A 9,195-nucleotide genomic window follows, 5' to 3' on the forward strand; every position below is an offset into this window, starting at 1 on the left:
GGAAGTTAGAGAAGTAAGTCAAGTATTAGAACACATCCATTCACCTTCCACCACCATCACTTTCCCCTCAACATCATCATTGGCAGACACATCCTCCATCATCACTACCATCAACATTATCTGCCCCCGCATATTTCATAAACTAAATCACCATCACCTTCATCCTACCAAAGTCCAAGTCATCCTCGAATGAATAGCATAAGGCCACCTACGTGATTACCAGCGAATCACATCGATAAAACTAAGTGACTATCCACAAGAGTAAGGAACATTGGAGTTATTCTCATATCCCATGAGCAATAGCTTTTCAAGAGAGGAATTGTATGTTTGATACTCTGTATCGGATATTGAATTACTAATATGTTATGTAAGTGATACAAAAACTTGCATCAACACTCCTTTATTCTGATGATGATGATGAATATGGAATTGGATATTAAGTCGATTGTTTTAATTTTTAAATATGAAACATTGAAATATGGTGTGCGATTTAAGTTTCAGCATGTAATGATATTTTTAAACCTTTGCAAATTATGAATATGATATAATCATATATTGAAAATTATGGATTTATCATTTGATGAGAATCACACTTCTAATTTCTTATTACTCTCATTTTATGTTTGAAGTTTTGAACTAATGATGAATGAGCAATGACATGCATGCATGCGTACATAAATATATTTGTAAATGTCAATATACATACCCACAAAATTGGGATCTGGCCCAGTTGTTTTTCCCAAACCCTCAAATCTAAATCCGAACCTGAACCAAAACCAGAATAAGCTACTTTGGGACAAAAAAATTTCTTGTGGTGTTGATTTCATTCTTTCATGAAACATGAGTATAAAAACAAAAATTTGATGGTCAAAAACAAATCAGGGTTCTACTATTTGGGCCTGGATTCACCATTGTACATATAGGGCATGCAATATTGGGCCATGGATTTACATGGTCGAGTCTGAATCCAAAATCACATGCCCAGAGTGAATCCATTATGGACCACACCACAAACCTTGACCAAAAATTAACCAGGTCTGGATTAACTTTTTGTCTGATTGAATTGGTAGTGTAGTGATAATGAAAAATGTTTATCTTATAGGATGAGAGATTAGGAAATGAACAGGAAATTTTTCAACTTGTTAGAACATTTATTTAAGCACTACCCCTTGAAAGGACAAAAGGGGAGGGATGACCAACCTAGAGAAAGGCATTATGAGAATATGACATTTGATAGGACATGTTAATCGGCATTTGAATATTTTGATTGAAATTGTTTGAAAATTCTAGAATCTATTGCAGGATTTATGGGAGGCAATGTGGTATAATCACCCCATTTTCAGATGGGTATGGTAGCAATGGTGACCACCCCCTCTCCCTCTAGAGTTGAAAGCCCATAGTTCAATGCTAATGAACGGGCATGAACAAAACATGGAGGGGAAGATACATGTGGGAGAAGAGTGTTTAGGGGGAGTTTCTAATGAGGAAGACACCATTCAGTTGGACTAGTATTTTGGGGAAAGATGGTTCAGGGCAAAGTTGAAAAACTTGGACCTTGCAATTATTTGCTTGACCTAAACTTTTCAAAATCTCAAGGCTCTACAAAAACAAGGAGAAAAACTTGGAAAATTTATCAAACATTAAAAAATACATAAATTTTAGAAAACATTCTCAAAAACATATTTATTATTGAATTTATGGAGCATATTACTAATTTCCTTTATTTTTAGAACAATATTAAAATTCAATACATACTATAGAATAAAAACAAATTCAATAAACTAGATCAAAAGTTTTAAAATCTATCCTATGGGGTGTAGGCAGGTCTACAGTCCTTTTCTAATTGTGATAGAAATTAAAATTATGATCTATGATTAAAAAATAATTGTTTCAGTTGTTCAAGCTTCTGGTAAAAACTGTGTAATTTTTATTTTCTTTCAGAAGCTTGAGCAACTACTAATTCACAGATTGTGGAAAATAGATACTTTTTTTAAAAATCTCAAGTTTTGGACTTTTGTTAGCTGTCAATGTGTAATGCATTGAGAAATCGCTTGTAAAACACTAACTGCAATATGACACAAATATAAGGGTGTTTTTGAATGATTGATTTATATAGTTTGTTGCGAGTGATTATATTTGAGTCTATTTTTGACCCACAATTGAAACCCATGTATAAAACTGAAACCAATGATTCTTTTGTTTTGATATCAGGGTTTTATCATGCCTATAATATTGTCAATTACTAAACTCCAATTGATGGCACCTGGTACTTGTTGATGTCAGTTTTTTATACCACATAACATATTAGCAATTGAATATTTGATACAAAGTATCAAACACACAATTCATCTCTTGAAAAGTTAATACTCATGGGACATGAGAATAACTCCAATGTTACTTACACCTGTGGATACTAACTCAGTATATCAATGTGATTTTTTGGTAATCATGTAGGTGGCCTTACGCTATTTGTTTGAGGACGATTTGGACTTTTGGTGGGATGATGGTGATGGTGATTCAGTGTGAATGCCAAATGATGTTGATGGTGATGGTGATGGAGGGTGAATGTTCTTATGACTTATGTCTTTCTAACTTTCCTCTTCAAAACTCAAACTCCTAACTACTTGCTATTCTAGTCCTACTCCTATGAATGGAAAGATTAGCAAATGGATGGGCATTGAATCTAATGAAAATTTACCAGTGGCTCCACCCTCATAAATGCAATGATTCAAAGGAAAAAGAACTAGTTTACCACACAAGGCTTCCCCAACAAGTCGCTAGGATGCTAGTGGCCTAGTTATAGATCCCTATCAAACATCTACTAATATCACCATACAATTAGCCATCTACTTCTACTCTAGCAACATGAAATGAAATCCTACTTTTAATTTGAGAGATGAGAAGAACCATGCAATACACCAAAATGATCATGATTATCCACCATGCAAGCCACAACAATGAATAGAGAACAATTTTGATAGTATTTTGGCAACAATTCTCCAACATAACTCCCTCACAAATGAGAGAAAAATGGCCTCATATAGAGGCTCCAATAAACAATGAATGGTCGAGATCAAGAGGCAAAATCAAGGGCGAAGATTATATCTTACATACCCTAATTAGGGTTACCATTATTCAACCAATTATGTGAGGGCACCAAATGAGAAAATTACAATAATTTGTCAACCAATGAAAACATAGGACACTTGGCATGATTTGATTGCATGCATATGAAAGTGCCACCTGATCAACCTTGTCTTATAAATCTATTCAATCCTGAGATAAGGTGAAGCCTTGGATGCTTGAGCTTGTCCTTAGAAACTTTCTCATCACCACTCGAACTTGCTTGTACTTGATGTCTTGACCCTGAAAGGATGAGGTCCTTATGCACTTGGGGTAATCTTGTCTTGGCCTTGGTGGCTTCCTTGGATGCGAACTTCTTTGCAACTTGAGAGCCTTGCTCTTGGCCACTACCTTGAAATCGAACTTAATCTCCCCCATTATCCTTGCCTTCCTAGTCTTCCAACCTTCCCATTTGAATTCAACCAAGCTAGCTTGCACGAATAGCCAAGCCTTGCCTAGCCTCAAATATTTTCAAATCTCTTCTACTAATCCGCTCTTTCTTGAAATTGCAAGGCTTCTTGAATCTTAATCTTCAATCAAATTCGCCCTTCACCCAATTTCATTCTTCACCAAAGCTCGCACTTCAACCTTTGCCCGCTTACAATCAACTAGAAGGGCTAGGACCTCATGTGGAATTGCTTCTAGTTTTGCACTGCCCTAAGTTGTAATTCTAGATTTTCACTTATAATTCTAGCCCAATCAAATTTGCCCCTTCCATTTGCAATTTCATCGATAAAGAAGTACATCTATTTTTTGGATCGCATACCTTGAGCTAAGCCCATGATTCGACGGAGAAGCACCATGAGATCGCCATATTCTGATTTGAACTCTGCCACTATGAGCCTCGATGATCTGGCAACTCCTTTCTTTCCTTCGTATAGCCAATTCTGCTTTTGTATATCTTTGCCATGGGCAATTGTCCTTCCTTTAGTTTGTCCCTTACCTATATCATATTTACTGTACCGACATTGGTATCAGTTATTTGCCTCATTTTCGAGAAGAAAGTTGTTTTGGGCATCATATCCTCTATCTTTCTTAGTGTTTGTTCCCTTGGGGTTCTTGCTTGCACTAACATCTACCATCCTATACACTTATTTCTGCCCCTTCGTCCTAAGTGATATGGACTACCCTTATTGATCTCCAACCTTCTTTCTATCAATGGATTCTACACTTATTTCTGCCTCGCCAAGTCCTATCGTGGATTCTACCCTTATCAATCTCCAATCTTCAACCTAGGATGGGATGATGAAGTGGTGGATAATGAATGCAAGAAAAACCAAGAGAAACAAAACTAGACAAGTACAAAAGACTAAAATCCGCTTAGGGACCACTTTCAACTCTAAATGAATTGAATTTATCTTTACCAATGGTCGGGTATTCTTTTGAATTTCATATCAGACCTAAGAATTTCAAGCCCCTTGCAAATATTGATGCACTAACTGAAGAAATCAGAATTTTGTCCACTTGAAATTTCCCACACATGTGCCAAAAAAATAAAACTTTATCACTTGTTTTCTTTGCCAAATAATATTGTCCAGATCTGATGCAAAATTGCAGCTCCTCAAGAAAATCAGACTTCCAAAAATTTTGGCTCCACAAAATTCGCAGCTCTCTATGGAAATCAGACATCAATCAAGAATCATCTTGGGCAAGGAAAATCAGATCTGCCTTATAAAAATCGCCAAGAACTACCCTATAACAAAAATGCCAAGGAAGAAGAGCTGCTTCCATATGCAAATATGCCCTTTGCCAAAAATCAAACAAGGAGGAAGAGCTACTCCAAGCATGGAAGAGGAAGATGGAAGAATGAGAAGACAAGGGGAAGGAGAGTCTTCTTATACCCAATTCGCTTGCCTTCCCTCGCTGGCCGATTTGCACCTAGGAGAGGAAAAAAACAGAAAACATTAATTAGTGCACAATCTGGTCCCAATTAAATGATAAGCCAAAAATTAAGTTTGCCACAATGAGATTTGCATTATTAAATTGTCGATTAGACCAAAATTGCAAAAATAAAACTAATAAAGCCTTGGAGATGCTAAATGTTTTCATTTAATGACGATTTAGTAATTAATATATCATTAAAAATCGGATTTGGCAAGCCAAAATTGATTTTTTTCCATTTTAAATTACTAATTTCTTTAAAGACTTTAAAATCTTCAAGGCAAATTTAATCCATTTAATGCCAACTTTTGCAATTTAATCTAAATCAATTTTTCTATGCAATTTTATTTTTTAACCAAAATAAATCATTTCTCTAGAATCCAAAATCGATTTTCCTATTTGATTTCACCATCACAAACTTAATTTTCTTTACCAAAAAAAAAATCAAGATTTTCCAAAAAAAAACAAATCTAAAAAAAATTCATTTTTTGAAAATTACTCAAGTTTATACAATTATATCCAATTTTCAAAAAAATTGTCTAAGTACAAAATTCACAATTTTATCTTGCCAAGTGTTCTTTGAAATTATGTTCGGCCTAAGGATAAAATTACAAGCTCCAAAAAATCAATCTAAAACTGGGTGAAAAACAAATCTAACCTCCTCCCTCCTAGCCTTAAGGTGTTTAAGACATAAAATTTTCTAAGATCGGCAATTTTTGGACAAATTCAAAAAATTTTGCCAAGGCAATCTAGAAAAAAGGGGGTCCCCAAAATTTTTGGGGTGATGGTGCGAAAACCTCACAACATCTAACATCAACCCAAAGAAATGTTCCTGAACATTTCAAGAATAACATAACTTAGAACAAAAATCTCAGGATGGCTTATTCGAAAATCTACTTAAGGACGAGCACTCAACAAGGGAAAGAACTCTGAAGTTGATCCTAAGCACTCTGACCATATGTTACTCACGTGTGTGCAAATGATTTATTCCCTGCTCGACAAGAACTTGATAATTTCTCAAATCCATTAAACTTAGCTTATTATAATATCCTTACTTCAAAAGCAACCTAGATAGAGCCTCGTTGCCAGTCAGGCGTTTATAGCCCCGACAAAGTTATCATTGTGGCACCACAATCATGGTTCTACCTTTAGTGATTATTTTTATAGCATCGATAGAGATGATTGCACACCCTCGAACCAAATTTCATCTTTATTTTCACTTTGATACTGCCTTTTCTCTTTTCTCATGATATTTTCTCTTTTTTTTCTTTTCTTTTCAATCTTTTGTTTGGTTTGCAGGCAATGATGCTTGCGAAGGGTATGGAAGACCATAGTGGTGTTGAAGTAGGTGTATGATTTTTACTAAGTCCAATTTCACTTCAAAACATCAAGAACTCAGAGCAATTAAATGTGAGTAGAATGTTATAACCATGCTAGAGATAACTCAAGAACCTCTACTGAGTCTAATGCAAATTTAGTACAAGTCCTACCATAGACCAACGACTAAGCACATCCTTAAATCTTTGAACCTTGTTAAACGTATTTGAGAAATGAACAAGATAGACTCTGATTTGTCATAAAAAATGTAAAATCTACACACCTCACCCACGAGTGATAACATGGACCCCCCTTTGCTCTTGCAAAGGACCAACACCAAAACTACTTTCCAACTAGGGAAGCTAAAAAAATTTCAAGTTAAATGACTTGATGCAAATCAAGCTCAAGCTCCCTCACAACACCTAAACTAAACAACTAAAAGAGATCTTCTCTAACCAACTGAAAGGAAAACTTTAATCTACCCAACTAAAAGGAAACTTAATCTACCCAACTGAAAGGAAACTAAACTACTTTCCTGAACCAAATGGTCCAAGACAAACCTACCCTAACTATGTATAAGACTCTAAAGGGACAACACTAACTGATCTAATATATACATTGGATCTAACATGCTTTCTTAGGATGTTCAAAAGTAACAAGGTTTGGGTGATAGTTCTCAATCTAGCAAACTCATCCTTATACTTTGAAAAAAAATTGGTCACCTCAAACTCAACCTCAAGAAAATTATTATGCAAGATCAACAATTGAGGAAATTCATTAGGACCATGATCCAACCACAAACAAGTTTTCTCTCCAAAATTCCATAATTGAAATAAAAACTTTTACAACTTTGAACATTAGGAGCTAGGAAAGATACAACCTGGCATGACTCAAATTCAAATGGAACCTACAAATTATCCACAGCCTCACGAAGTCGAAGTTGGTGGTGAACCATCCCAATAGCATCAACACCAACCCCCTAAGTGATCAAGACAGGATTAGTCGTGAAGTCAAGGTCTTGAAACATCTTTCTAGGGGGCTTGTCTTTGTGAAACATGAACCATGCATTCTTGTGAATCTCCTCAAGTGTATCCTCAAAAATCAAGGATTCCTTGATATTATCCCCATCAAACACCTCTCCAAGTTTCTCGAACACAATATCCAATTGTAGCATCAACTCGAATTGTTCTTTGTTTTCCCTTTCCATGGGAGCAACTCGATCACCACTTAACAATCCTTGCATATCCATACCAATAGGAGCTTCATCCTGTAGCATGTAATTTCCATTTGAACTCTCTTTAGAAACATCTTGCAATTCTTTATGTATACTCTCACCAAACATAGCACCTTCAAGACTAATAGGAGAACCATCATACATCTTTGTGAGTTGCCCATCAACTTCCATTTCAAGTGGCAAAATTTTTGGAGGTCAAAGTTGATGGTGAATCATGCCACTTGCAACAACTTGATCACCTTGAAATGCTTCGGGCAATGACTCCTTTTATATTTCTTCTATAGGATCGTCAAGCATCCCCCCAAAGGACACGGTGGAGATAGCATCTTGTATTGGTTTATAAAAAATTTCCTCATATCTTGATTCTCTTATGATGTCTTGTAATTCCTTGTTCAACTCATCCACTTGATTATCTTCCTCTTTAAGGATATTTGAAACTTCATGCAACCCATCCTCAAGAGTCACCTCTTGAATTATGCATGAAGGCTCACCAAAGATCTCCTTTTCATCCGCCTTTGGACATTCCATTTGTAGTTCTCCATGTGTCTTCACCTATTGACCTTTGCCTACCATCATTTCTCTCTCTTGGATAAATTCAATTGTTTCCTTGATTTTCTTGTCAACCTCTCCACCTCGTGATATAATGTGTGAAGGTTCATCTACTTAGTTATCTTGAACATTAGAATCAACCATATCATCTTGATAAATCTTACCCTCTTCATTCTTTGGTGTCCAACTTAAAAGCTGAAAGAAATCTTTACCACCCCCAACTGATATTTCCTCATACCAACCCAATTGAAACTTGACCAAGTTAATGGTGTCATGGCAAGATGGGCAAGTAGATTCTGAATGTGAGAGATTGTGTACACTGCACCAAGAACTTCTTCAACATATGTTTTTCGGTTCCCTATTGATATCTTCTTTGTAATCACAAAAATCTTCCTCTGAATTGACAAAGATTGCAAGCTCATGTACTTGTGAAAAAGAAAATCTTCCTCTTAATGCCAAGTCCACTCTCAAGAGAAACACCAAACAATTCATCTCATCATGATCTGTAGTACCATGTATCCTGCACTTCCCTGATGCTACAAGTTGAGACAAATACAATGGAGGTAACCTTTTGTTCAAATCAAACCAAATGGCAAGAATGTCCACCTAACTATCCATTGAGAAACCTTTCCCTTTTTTGAATTTTCTGATTTTTGATTTTTTTGGTTTTCACTTTAAAGGAGATCTCTCATCACAAATCTAGTTTTGAAAGCTCATTCCTCATCAATCTCTGCTCTGAATTTCCAAGTTGATCTAAGAATGAAAGTCATTCAAGCCCTCCGAGCATCAGATAATGTTGATGGAGTAACAATGGAGGGTATGCCCACCAATAACGCTCTGATTTTCCTAGGAATGAATTTAAATTCAACCCTCCTAGCGCCAGATAATGTTGATATCAATTTTTTATACCACATAACATATTAGCAATTGAATATTTGATACGTAGTGTCAAACACACAATTCCTCTCTTGAGAAGTTAATACTCATGGGACATGAGAATACCTCGAATGTTACTTACACCTGTGGATACTAACTCAATATATCAATGTGATTTTCCGGTAATCACATAGGTGGCCTGTTGTTTGTTTGAG

Source organism: Cupressus sempervirens, chromosome 5 (genome assembly GCF_028749045.1).
Source record: "Cupressus sempervirens isolate cs-2001-9-10 chromosome 5, ASM2874904v1, whole genome shotgun sequence".
Taxonomy (NCBI): domain Eukaryota; kingdom Viridiplantae; phylum Streptophyta; class Pinopsida; order Cupressales; family Cupressaceae; genus Cupressus; species Cupressus sempervirens.